The 13,390-nt window shown below is 43.6% G+C and overlaps 1 protein-coding gene across 21 annotated transcripts in view; it reads left to right on the plus strand.

Annotated features, from left to right (window-relative positions):
• Kalrn (kalirin RhoGEF kinase) overlaps positions 1–13,390 on the plus strand; it is a 636,773-nt gene that overhangs the window by 118,603 nt on the left and 504,780 nt on the right. The window lies entirely within an intron of this gene.

The raw sequence follows: 13,390 nt of genomic DNA on the forward strand, positions 1-13,390 counted from the left end.
CTTCTTTCACAACCTTAAGGCCCTGGTGCAAATGTCATCTTCCCACAGCAGACTTTCCGAACCACCCTAAAGTAGCATATCTCCATGCCACCGCCATCCTTCACCCTGCTTTTATATTCTTTATGGGACTTGGACTATCTGAAGGGATCTTGCTGTTTTGTGCACATGATTATCATAAGCCTCCCATTACTGGATTGTAGGTTTTATGAAGATAGGGACTTTGTCTGTCTAGTAGGGACTCAATAAATATTGAACGGATGAATGCTGTCTCCCCTGTAAGATAATGCTGTGCCCCGAGTAATGACTGGAAGAAGGTGCTCGATAAGAATTTGATGAATGAGTGGTTACCTATCACAGACTTGTCTCTTTAACAAATAGGATGACCAAAGAGCTCCAAATAACACTAATAAAAACTTGTGGTAAAAACTAATAAAAGCATTTTCATTTTACTTATTAACCAGTTTTAAAAAGACAGAAAACAAATATATTTTTCTTTTTACAAGAAAAGTATGTCTCTTCATAATTTAAAAAATCTTCTCTTTTGGAACCCCACACTAATGGGGATTCCTTCTCTCCAGGGATCCATTTAGCAAATAGCAAAAGGAAAAAGATTCCTCTGGAAACCAATTTTGCATAGAGGCTTCAAATTTAAACAGATAACACTGCTTTCAGCTAATATGAAAGAAAAACAAATGTTTATTTGAACATCTGAATTTGAAGGCTTTCCAAATAGGTGCCTGGACACATGAAGATGGAGGGTCTTCAAGGGCTTTAATGAACCTGGGCCCAGGGCTCCCTTAGCTCTGCCCTGCACTTTACCTCTGATCTGTGGCCCTTGTAAAATGGTTAAGGAGAAGACTAGTTAATGATGGTGGTGGTGATAGTTCTAGATTCTTCTTCCCAGTGTGACTTTTGCCCTGGGATACCTAGAGGTAAAGAACAACCAGGAAAGTTGTCAGAAACTTTGGGAATAAGAATGGAATGGCATTGGACTCTCTAGAGAGCTCTGTCAGGTGCTCACCTGAGGAGCAAGGTGAATGGCAAGCTTGTTTCTCATCTATGGAGGGAAGGGATTGAGCTAGATGCTCTTCAGTGACTTCTCTTTTTCCAACCCAATCAGTCTATAAGGGTTTGCAAGCATTTTGTCTCTAAAGTGGTCAAAATCCAAACTGTAGGCAAAAGTAATCCTGTTAGTGTTTTATAAGGCTTTTGGCATGTATACCAGTATACTCTGTAAAATTCCATGATTTTGTTTGGTCTTCAGGACACCATGTAACAAACTGAGGTAGTAAACTACTCTTGCAGCAAAGTGTGGTTGATGCTGTGGAGCTTCATTGTCCCATGCAGTAACCACGAGCCACATGTGGCTATTAATGTTAAAATGAGCTAACATATAAATTTATCTGCTCAATTGTGTTAGCTATGTTTCAAGTGATCAAAAGGCACACATCTGCTCTCACACAGTTCCCAACAAGACAGAGAAAATATGTGCATTTCCATCATTACAGAACATTCTATTGGATATTGCTTATTTAAAGGGCATCTTGGCCTTAAGTGAGAGATATGTAGTTAGAGAGCTGCTATGGCTTCTTCCATCTTCAACAAAGACTGAGTAATTCTGTGGCTTTGTATTGGGAAGATCACATTTCTGCTCTTTCTCTGCTAAAAGGTTTTTGGTCTCAGAGGTGCTGAGGCTGGTGGAGAGGGCAAAACTGTGGGAGTTTCTGTGCCTGAGGACATTGTCATTCACTCAAGAATTGCAGTGAAAATAAGAGATGATGGGATGACACTGGAAAGCCCTTAGTAATGTTGAAGAGTTACATGAGTCATAAGGCATGGTGATTTTTAAGGGAATTCATTAGGCACAAAGGCAATGCTTGGCTCCTCCTTGACTTTCATCCCTTCAAGTCAATCAAACTGAAGTTGGATCTGAAGCAGGGCAGCTGATGCTCTGCTTTGTCCATGCTCTGGGAACTAACCTGGGTTAGAAAGAATGTGGGAGAGGTTTAGGAAAGAGTAAGGAGCACTGGATTCTACTAGGAAGAGTTATGTTCACCTTGACCTTCAGAGAAAACACATGAGTATAGGTAATGGTGGTGAGACTCACAGGGAGGGCCTGGATGGATCAGAGGAACTTTGAAAACTAAAAGAAGCTCCCTAAAGAGAAACTCAGTGGCCCCACCAGCTCCTGGGTAAAGACTGAGCTCAAAGGAAAGGAAAGGTGGCTCTGTCTACCCTCTCTGCATGTCTTCTGGCCAACTTTCCCTTGACTTCCTCTCATGCCCTTCATCTTGGTTTTTACTTGTCATGATAACCTAGTATATTAAATATTATAAAAAAGGCACAACCTTTGAAGAATGTGGTTACTATAGCTACATGCCTCTGATTTGGATCAGATCTCAGTGAACCTTGGTGAAAGAGAGCTTTAGAAATGATCTAGAAGGCATCTCTTCTGCCGTCATTGTCACCCCTACCTTAAAACACATGACACTGTGCTGGGACCTATAGGAAAAGTGGCAAAGGCACATACCACATCCTTGGATAGACACACACTGAAGCATAGGCAAGTATATTAGAATACATTCTAAGAAAGTGGAATGCTAAATGTTCACTCTTGAGTGGAAAGGTATAGACTTGGAGACATGTGGACCTTGGTCTAAATCCTTTTTGTTGACTGTTTTCTTGGCCTTTGATAACCTCCATTTATCCCTATGTGACTTAGAAATAATAATGCCTTACCCTCAGGGATCTTCTAGGAATAAAATAGTGAACATGTATATGAAGGACCAGGTGAAAGACTTTTACATATTGGCTCATTTAACAGATTTTTGTCTTCCTTTTATCAGGGGTTGGTGCTATGATATGGATGAAAGTAATGGAGCAGGTCTGGATAGTCCATGCTTAGACTCCAGGAACCATTGTATTTTACTAAGCATGCAGGCTCTCTGTGAGGTTGGAATGATAGGGAAGAAATGGGGTGGATTTGGCTTACTGGGTCAGGGATGTTTTCCATAAACGACCAGAGCCTATTTCTCTTCAATCCCGAGCTGAAATTTCGGCAGCTTTAGCTTCTCTCCAGCTGTGGGCTCTACGTGCATAGGGGTTCATACTTATGGGTAATCTACAATGAAAAGTAAAGTGAAATCCCAGAGATTGACAGAGGGTCAGTGTATGTACTCTTAGGAGGAGCGAAGGAGGATTCTGTGTCTCCTTGGAGCCTCATGTTCAGTGAAATATTTCAATCAATGGTATTGATTGATCTCTGATGGAAATTTAGTTCTGTTAGTTCAGTTTCCTGTTTCACTTTCTAGAATACAAATGTATTTGTGTGTGTGTGTGTGTGTGTGTGTGTAGAGAGAGAGAGAGAGAGACCGACCGAGACCTGAAAGGAGTTTGATCAATGTTAGACAATAGAAGAGCAAATAGGGAAGTGACGGGGGACAATTCTCTGGGATTCTGAGTTGCCCAGATGTGGGAGTGGGAGGAAGGAAATTAGGATTAGAGAATCATATAAAAAGGTGTAGTGTTTACATACAATCCAGGCCCATATTCCTGCTTATTTTAAATCATCTTCGGATTATATTTAATACTAATACAATGTAATTATTATGTAGATAGTTGTTATAATGTTTAGAGAATGATGACAAAAAAAATCTATACATGTTCATTACAGATGCTGGGTTTTTGTTTTTGTTTTCTGAATATGTTCAATTTGTGGTTGTTGAGTTTACTGCTGCAAACCCCATGCATACAGTGAGCTGACTATACTTGGGATGTACAATAAAAAACAAAAAGTGACACAGGGACCTAGTCCATCACTCTGGTCTCTAATCAACTGCATTAGGCTTCAAGACTCTCCACAGAGCCTTAGCTCCTTCTTGGCATCTCACAAAACTTTCTCTGATGGTTTCTTTTTGAGTGTCATGGAGCCACAGGGAAGGGTCTTTCCACTTAGTTACTGCCAGAGACACAACTGGACCACTTTTAGTTTTATAACAACTGCATAGTCGATACATGTAAAATTCCATTTTTTTTTTTTTAGATTAGGAAACCAAGGCTCAGAGATGTGAAGTGTCTTGCCCAGGGCCACACAACTGGTGAACACATAGCAGTGCTCCGATAGGATCCCAGATCTGACTTTTTAGCATCAAATCATTTAGAGCCCATGTGTCAGGTTAGGAGTTTGGAATTCTTTTCAAAGGAACAGGGAGCTTTTGACTATGACCAACAGCTTGATATATGAAAGAAGACATTTTCCTCTTGAGAACACACAGAGGATTTGTAGATCAATAAAAGCAGGTTCTAAACTGCTCCCATTTTTTATGGGCCTTGTGAAACACTTGGGTTTGATTCTTCTTTATGCAGTCAAAACTGTTTCCTGTTTGGCTCCAGTCTTGAGGGTTTTTTGTTTGTTTGTTTGTTTTTCCCAGCCTGCAGAGTCTCAGGGCATGAGCAACAGCAGCTGCCTTGGTTGAGATATAATTTACAGTCTTCCTCAGTCCCCACATTCTTTATACTACCCTTCTTAAGACTCAGAAATAATGGATTTGCCTATTGGGTTAATCTTCTGTAAGGTGAATTGGGAAACCACTTATTTCCACGTTGCCCCTTATTTCACATTTCTGCCCACCAGCCACATGCTGTGTGTGCCAGCCTCAATGGTATACCTCACATTTTGCCCTATGTTGCCACTGTTTGGGAACTTGGCTTATTGACAGCTATAATAGTGAGTTCATTCAGGACAAAGTCTTCAACTTACAGGTCTGTGATTACTCTATGCCTGCCAGCCCAGTGGGGGGCTTATAGGATACACTGCATGAATATATTCAGAATGACAAGTGATTATCAGTAAGAACCTCCTAGAAGAAGTGCTTCCTATGGGAGGATTAGGACCAAAAGAGAGTTCTCAGCTGGATAGGTGGGTGGGCATTGCTGAGAGGAGTAGGTGGGAAGGATGGATAAGTCATCTCTTGCTGTGTAACAAAATCCCAAAGCTTTGTGACTTAAAACAGCTATTTATTTGCTTACAATTCTGAGTTGGCAATTTGGGTGGGGATCAGTTGGGTATGTCTTCTGCTGATCTCCCTGGGCTGGCTCATGCAGCTATGGACATTTGGCAGCTTGGCTGGGGCTGGATGCTCTAAGAAGGCTTTGCTTAAATGTCTAGTGGTTGGTATTGGCTGTAGCTGGGTGCCTCTCTCTGTTTGTTTCTTTGCGGGTCATCCTCTAGAAGACTGGACTGAGTTCCTTTACATGATGTCAGAAGGATTCCAAGAGGACAAGAGCAGAAGTGGCAAGACCTCTTAAGTTAAGCTTAGAGGTCACACTGTGTCTTTGGAGCTGTATTCCATTGGTCAGAGCAAATCACAGGCCAGCCTAGACTAAGAAGGTAGGAAATAGACTCCCCATCTCAGTGGTCAGAGGTGAAGCCAATTGCAAAGGTATGTGCACACCAGGACAGAAGGACTTGATGTGGCCATTTTTGTAAACCAGCACCCACATGAGGACTTCTGTTTCTGTTATCCTCCTGTAAGTGTCAACTACACACTCCTTGAGAAATTCCTGCTTATGGAGATTAAATTAGGATTTGGAATCTTATTTTCTTTATACATAAAATCAGTATGCCTATTTTGCATGACTGATTTGGGGAGTCATGCTCAGCAATGGGTGTTAATAATAAATACCCTCCAAGGTTAGCATGAACTCAAAGCCCCTCATTTAGAGCTCTTGAAGCTTTTACCTTGGCAAGCTGGCCAAACAGATCATGAGTTTCCAATAGATCATGAGCTTTTGCAGATATTCCTGTCTTATTCTGTCAAGAATGGGGCAAGCAGGGAATGTTGGGATGGTCCTCCTTGCTTATCAGGGCTGTCTGCAGGGAGCAAGAGGAACAGTTAAGAAAAACAGCCGGGAAGTCTATTCCAGATAATAAGAAATTCTGCTTGAGAGCTGGATGGAATAGCCAGAAATGACACACAGAGAGAAACTGGTCACTGTGGTCAGGGTGGGATTTGGATGTAGAAGACCCAGGTTGTGAGCCTTCTACCTTGGAGGTCTTGGGCAAACCTTTTAACTTTTCTTTATTTATAGACTAAGGACAAGAATTTTGTTTTGTGAGTTTGTTGAGAAGTGGAGAAAATAATTTTGCCAAGAGCCTGGCAGAATTCCTGGAACATAGTAGATGCACAGTAAATGGTAACTTGTGGTTATTCTTAGCCCTCTTCATGCAACAAATCTGCTCCCTGTGTGCTGGGGGTATGCTATCTATAGGAAATGAGGGGATAAGACTCTTTCATACTTAAATTATCTACTCCCTGGGATATGATAGCTATGTCTTCAAAAATTCATGTGTCATGTGAATTTTTTTATAAACTAAATCTTATTTAATCATTGACTGACCTGATTATTGATTTCAGTTAAAGTTCATTGGAAAGCAAATGTACTAGGAATGAGCAGAGCTGCCACGGTCAGCTTCCATTGTCATTCTAATCAGGAAAGTGGTCTTCAGATTAAGTAAATAACTTGAGGTCACCCACAACTAGTTAGGGACAGAGATGGGGAACCAGAATGTCTGATCCAGACTGGAAATCAAGGAAAAACATACAGCATGTAGACTAGAAGGACACACATAACATTGCAGTCAATACACAGGTGATGGAGTGAGGTTGAGATATTAGGGCATATTATTTCCTATGTTTATTTTTCAAAATTTCTATGGTGAACATAGATAGCTTCTATAATGACTAAAATAAGCTTGATAAAGAAAAGGTGGATTTAAGAAGAAAGGTTGGGAGAACACAGCCTAAGCAATGACCTGGATCTAGATTATGGACCTGAGTGTCCTAGACTAGAAGGGAAGATAGTGGACTACAGACAGACCAGATTGGCTGTAAATGCAGACTCTCTCTTAGGCTTTGAGGATGGAGTTGCCTTGCAGAAGTGATGCTTGGGTTGATCTGAGGTTGTTTGAGGGGTGGGTGTGGCTACACAGGGGATTTGCAAACTGTGTTGATGTTTCCTCTACTTTCTTTGTCTTTTGCTTTGACCTCCTGGCCTAGTGTGGTGGGAGGAGGAATTAGGACGGAAGAGGCCAAGGTTTCCTGTCCTTTTGAATGGCCACGTGTCAGGGCCAACTAGAGAGACCAGTGCAAGGCCTCAAAAATTCCCAGCAGGGTAGGGATGAAGGCTCACTCCAGCAGGAAGAAAATATGTAAAGCTTCTTGTTACTGTGAAATGAAAAATGTTCCACTGTGTTATCACCAAGGAGTTCCTGAAATTCCTGTAGACTTCTGCGGCAGTAAAGTGGGAAGTTTTCAAAGTACATTTGTCCATTTTATACACAAAGCTTACTTGCTTGCTAGTCACTGTCAATCTCCCCTCAGGTCTGGCCCCTCCACCAGAAACCCCAAGTCTGGCTCTCTTCTTGGAGCCAACTGGACCCCTCCTCCACCCCAGGATCAGGCCATTGGGCAAAGTGCCCAGAAGTCGGGAATTGCAGCTGTCTCCCTGGAGAAGGGTATAAGTGCAGGATTCCCCCTGGGCCCCCGTGCATGTGGCCTGGAGTGGAATCACTGCCAGGTCCCCTCACCCACAGAGCAGGCCTGACTGGACCAGCCATCAGCAGAGCCTGTCCAGAAGACAGCGGTCTCACAGGAGGCTGGGAGTGCAGTGCGCTGGCGTGTGAGGGGTTTCCAGCTGGTATGCTCTGGGGACAGTTGCAGGTAGGAATGGAAGGTATTGCTGAGATCTGTTCCTTGAGCAGAGAGCTCAAATTCTTTGCCTTTGCTTCCCAATCATGTAAAGAAGAGATAGGGTAAGCCACACCAGGACACACCCCTCCCCATCCCCTTGATCATGTGGAAATTCATGGTACCTCTTGTGAACGAAAGCCTGGAAGCTTCTTAAGCATTCTGTACCCTAAATCATCTTTGCTGGGTCCTGCCTGAGAAAGAGAGAGTCGTTAGAATTGAATATACCTATTTGCTTGAGGAATAGATCAGCATCTTGCTGCCACCTTTCCTGCCTGTCCCTTACCAGGTGCATTAATAAGAAAGGTACAAACCCTATTATTCACACTGCAGGGTTAGTATGGAAAAGTAAATAAATGGAACTTTGTACCAGCTTCCAAAGATGGACAGGAATGATACATGGTTGGGAGGCAGAATTGGGCCTTTTCTCACAAGGGACCAGTATGTGTGGCCTTAGCCAAGGATAGATGGGTAGCTAGAGACTCACCCACAAGACTCTGGAGCCTGGAGGAATCTTGGCTTCCTCTGTCTTTCCTTCCTTTCTTAGTTTCAACTCTTATAGTCCCTGGCAGGGGAAGATGCTTGATGATGGCCCTGGTCCTATGCACTAGTCATCTTAAGAACTGAGAAAAAAAGTAGCAGGATTTTAACCACAGAGAGGCTTCCCTTTATGCCTAGTGTGTCTGTTTGAGGGCTTTGTGTCATCCTTCCAAGAGAAGGGGGCACCTAGCAGGACTGATGGCCCATGGTCCTGGGCCACCTTGACTTCTAATATCATGAAAACTAATGAGGAGGGTGAGGCTATTTGTGGGCTGTGCAGTGCAGGCCCAGCCCAGCCTGCCTGTGTAGCCTGGGAGGCTTCAGCTCTGTGCTTCCCACATGCCCTGTGTTGTGCATGGAGGGGGATTTGGAAAAACAGCATACCAAGTTCTATGCCCATGAGGTGCTGGCAGAGCGTGAGGAATGCAAGACACATGCACCTGGAGGTGCCAAGTGCCCAGTAGAGGAGAATGAGTACACTGTGTCCAGGTCTGCTCTCCAGGCCCACCACAGTGGGGCTGTCCTGCTCACAGCCTTTGGATCTCAGTCTCTATTCTCTAACTGTCTGCTCTGTGACCCTATCTTGTTCAACAGGTCTAAAATTAAACTCAGCCTCTTCTCCCCAGGTTCACTGTCCCTCTTTCTCATGATGTACAACCTCAGATTTCTTTGTGACTTTCCCTCTCTCATAGTTGCCTCATCTTAGTCTTTAGATCCAATATCCCTTTATGCCTTCTTTCCTGTGTCCCTTCCTTCCACCCATCTCCATCTTCTTATCTCATGCATAGGCACCCTCAAAAGCCTCTTGACTAGCCTACCTAGTCCCATATTACTTCTTTATAGCTTTCCAGATCCATCTTCCTAAAACAGCAAATACCTTCAGCTGATCTCTAACCTCCTAGAGTGATGACTTAACCTGGGTCTTATCAGGGTCTCCAGGAGAAGACAGAGTGGAATGATTGAAGTCGCCAGGGAACCCATCCTGCAGAGTGCCTCCTCCCACCCCAGTAGTATTTCGTGATGTGATCATTTTCAAACTCGGTGATCTCCATGAGATTACCCACATTGTGATACATTTATGATAACTTGGAAAATCCTGGGTTGATTTCTCTCTGCCACCCAGCTGTGGCTATGGCCCTTATCCTCACCCTCTGACTGTTGTATTCTCAGGAATTTTGACTCTTTGGGATATTAACTGGAACCAAATACCCGCAAGAGGGTAAACCAGCTGCTGGTACCAAAACTCAGGCATGTCCTGTCAAGTCAAAGGGAGCTGATCCAAACTGTAGAGAGAGGTGAGCATGAGAAGCGAGGAGTCCTGGCCCCAGCCCAGGCTCAACCCTCCATGGAATCACCTTGTGCCAAGTCACTCTTCTAGCCTAGCCTCAGGTTTTTTTCAGAGGCAAAACAAAGTCTGATTCTGTGATGTGTTTGTCTGGGTTGTTAAGTCCCCAATTTTCAAGAGAATTTGAGAAATTTCATGTATCGGTTCTCTCCTTACCTCATGCCCAAAAGGCATCCTTGAGTCTTGGCTAAAAGGATTATGGAATGTAATCCGTGGGGATCATCTGATCCTACCACCTACCTGAAGGGTCTCCACATATTCATAAAGCAAAGGAGACAGGAGATTGATTTCCTGTCAGACTCCTGGGGCAGAGAGGCCCATTGGGTCCCCAGGGCTCAGAGCACTTAGTAAAGATCACCTGACTTCTCTGAGAAGAGGCAGAGGGCTTCCTCTCTTGTGAGAGGCTGATGGAAATGCCTGGGTGGACACCACTACTTGGGGCAGGTGTGCTAGTGGGCTTCCTTTGTTCTTTATCTCTTCCATTCTCTGGGACCTGGGAGTCTGCGCCCCGCCCCCCTCCCACCACGTGTAGGATGGAGACATTTGTGCTTGTCCTGTCTAGGGAAAGGCTGGCCACTTCTCAAACACTCAGGGCAAGGCCATTGCTTGGTGGTTATGGATTTGGGCAAAGACCCCTGTTGCCTCCTTGGGGCATTTTGAACACAAGCATATCCTTGATTATACCCATAGTCAGTAAAAACTTCAGGGACAACAGCTAATCAGGAGCAATATAGGGAGTTGAGGGTCCCAAATATGTCAGGAGCTTGGGAAGGGGTCCTGAGGCCACTGAGAAGAGGATGGTGAAGTGTTGGCTGAGGGAGGGTTTGAAGTATGTTGGAGGTAACTGTATTCTAGGGGTCAGTATCCTACAAGTTTCTAATTATCCTCTGAAGTTTTCTCAGTATCTTGGGGAGCAGCCCCAGGTAACTCCATGTATTGTGAAGTAATAGATGAGCTTTACCACAGCAAAGCAATCTAAGCCAGAGTTTCCCAATGTGGGGTCTGACCCCTTGCATCAGCACCATCTGGGGGCTCTTTCAAAGGGCAAAGCTGGACTTACAGGTCCACACAGTGGCATCCAATGCTTATCTGATACGTGATAAGCATGTTTCCCAGCTCAAATGTGTTTTCAGGTCTACAACATATTTCTTTATTAAAGGGGTGATGTTTGAACAACACTAAGCAAATGGTAAAAAGAAAATAATTCTTCCAGAGCAAACACTTTAAAGAAATGAATGCCCAAGACACATAGCTATATGTTCCTTGTTAAGCCATGGCTTCCTCTTCATTGTTTTCCCCTAATGACAATCACAGGTATAAACCGAGACCAGGACAATGCTGAGCCTGAGCCTGGGCAGGCTGCGGGGGTGATGTGTGCCTGGTCACTCCTGGTTTCCTAGTTGTGGCACTCTTCTTCCAGGGCTGTCCTGTCCTGTGCCTCCCTTTTGGAAGGAGTGCCTTGGCTTTCTCTAACACTCTGAGCATTTCCAGACCAAGTGTCTCCAGCCCTCCAGCTCCTACCTTGAAGGCCACAGGGTTTTCCATGATGTGGGAAACAAAAATCCCTCTGGGTCCCCAGAGTTTTTCCACCAGTTTACTCTCATGTTTTAGCATTTTCTTCCCTCAACTTCCTTTAAGAAAAGAAAGGAGGGTATGAGTATACAGGGAACTGGCAAGAAGGTCCTTTCTGGCTCTTCAAAGAAACTCAAGTTGGAATTTTGGCTCCACTACTTACCATCTGTGTGACCTTCTGCAGGTCATAGAAAGGCCCTCAGAATCAGTCTCCTCCACAAGGGGTGATGACTTGTACAAGGACTCCCTGTAATAACTCTAGAAAACTCTAGCTCACTGCCCAGTGCATAGTGGTTGCTCAGTAAATACCGTGCCTACCCTCCCATGCTCTTGCTCTCTTTTCCCAGAAGGCTTACTTTCTCTCCTTAGCACTCCTGTCTCTCACCTCACATCCTATAGTGAACAATACCATCCTCACTCTGTGATTATGACTTCAACTCACCAGCGTGTTATGTCTAAGTTCATTAATAAGTGAGGTGTCAGAGCTATGCTTGTGCTTTTCTAAAAAATCTACATTTATGCATAATGGTTAAACGTTCCCAGGCTAGACCAACAATAATTCACCACATATCATACATTTGCAATGAAGAAAAACAAAGAAGAGAACATTATTTTAATAGTAAGCATAGCAAAAACAAAGCAAAGAGGACTCCTATTTTATTTTTTCTGGAAAGCTACTCATGATCAAAAGCAGATTAAATTAGAAGATGTGGAGGTGGGCGGTGGAAGCATTAATAGAGTCTCTGATGTTGTTTTCTGGGTGCTTTAAGGGCTTTAGAGTTGCTGCTTTTGGTTCTTTATTAGCTCTAATTTACTTCAAAATGCATGGTGCTCCCTCTCTCCTGATGCAGGTGTAAATCCCTGGCACCAATCTCACAGTTATCAGCCATGATTAGGATTATTTTTGGCTCTAAAATGGAACAAAGAAGGGAGGAGAAAGTAGAAGAGAGGAAAATATGATTTTTTTTTTTTCCTGAGTTAGTTTGGAAAGAACTGGAAGTAAAGAAGAGAGGTAAATAGGCCAAGCGTGTATATGACATGCATATGACTGCTGTGGGAACGATTGTTGCAGGGGACAGTTGGAGGGGCAAGGAGCACAGCAGCTTCCCTCTGACAGGGAAGACAGAAGAAAGTACAAAAGAGAAACCAAAGCTAGTGGGAGAGGGAGTGCTCCTGAGCATTTTAGGGCAGGATACAGCAACCTTGTGGTGGGTCAGGATGAGGATCGTGCTCCAGTCTAAGTTTGGATATTTCCATATTGGCCTTTAGTATCCCTGGAGTGCCTTTATAGTGAGTGTCCTTTTTCAGTAGGCCAAAGCAATCTGATGAAAAGTATGCAATATACAGTTATCCTAAGGGAATTAAATACAAATGTGAGATAAAAACTGATCCAGGTCAAAACAATAAGGCAGCAAATATTTGGGGACTGAGAGAGGACTTCTTGGGCAATGAATTAGTTATCTATTGTTATAAAAATAACTCCAAACTTTATGTCTTAAAGCAATAAACACTTATCTTGTAGTTTCTGTAGCTCAGGGGTCCAGATACATCTTCCTGGGTCCTCTGCTGTCAGGTTGCAATCAGGTATCATCCAGGGCCAGGGTCCCAAGTGAAGACTTGATGGAAGTCAGATCCACTTTTAAATTTTAAATGTGGTGTTGGCAATCCACCAGGGGTTTTTGGACCAAGGGTCTGTCTTCCTTTCTATGAGGGCCTAACATGGCATCTTGTTCCATTAAAGTCATCTAGAGAGAAAGCTAGATGGAAGTCACAGGATTATGGAGTCTAACCGCAGTAGTGGCACCTCATCACTTTTGCCATATTGTGTTGGTGAAGAAGTAAGTCACAAGGCCGGTGTATACTCAAGGAGGGATGACTTGGGTGGGGGCCATCTTAGTTTCCTTGCCACAGAGAGCATTAAGATTGGACTCAGGTGTAGGGGGGGAGCATGGGAGGAATAGACAGACTCTAGATAGGGCAAAGGGGAGGGAGGGGAAGGGAGGGGCAGGGGGGGTAGGAAAGAGGAATGAGATGGACATTATTACTCTAAGTACATGTATGAAGACATGGTGTGAATATACTTTGTGTACAACTAGAGACATGAAAAGTTGTGCTCTATATGTGTAATACGAATTGAAATGCATTCTGCTGTCATATATAACAAATTAGAATAAATAAATAAGAC

The sequence above is a fragment of the Marmota monax genome, unplaced genomic scaffold (assembly GCF_021218885.2).
Source record: "Marmota monax isolate L192 unplaced genomic scaffold, Marmota_monax_Labrador192_F-V1.1 WCK01_AAM20220418_F8-fsc00052, whole genome shotgun sequence".
Lineage (NCBI taxonomy): Eukaryota > Metazoa > Chordata > Mammalia > Rodentia > Sciuridae > Marmota > Marmota monax.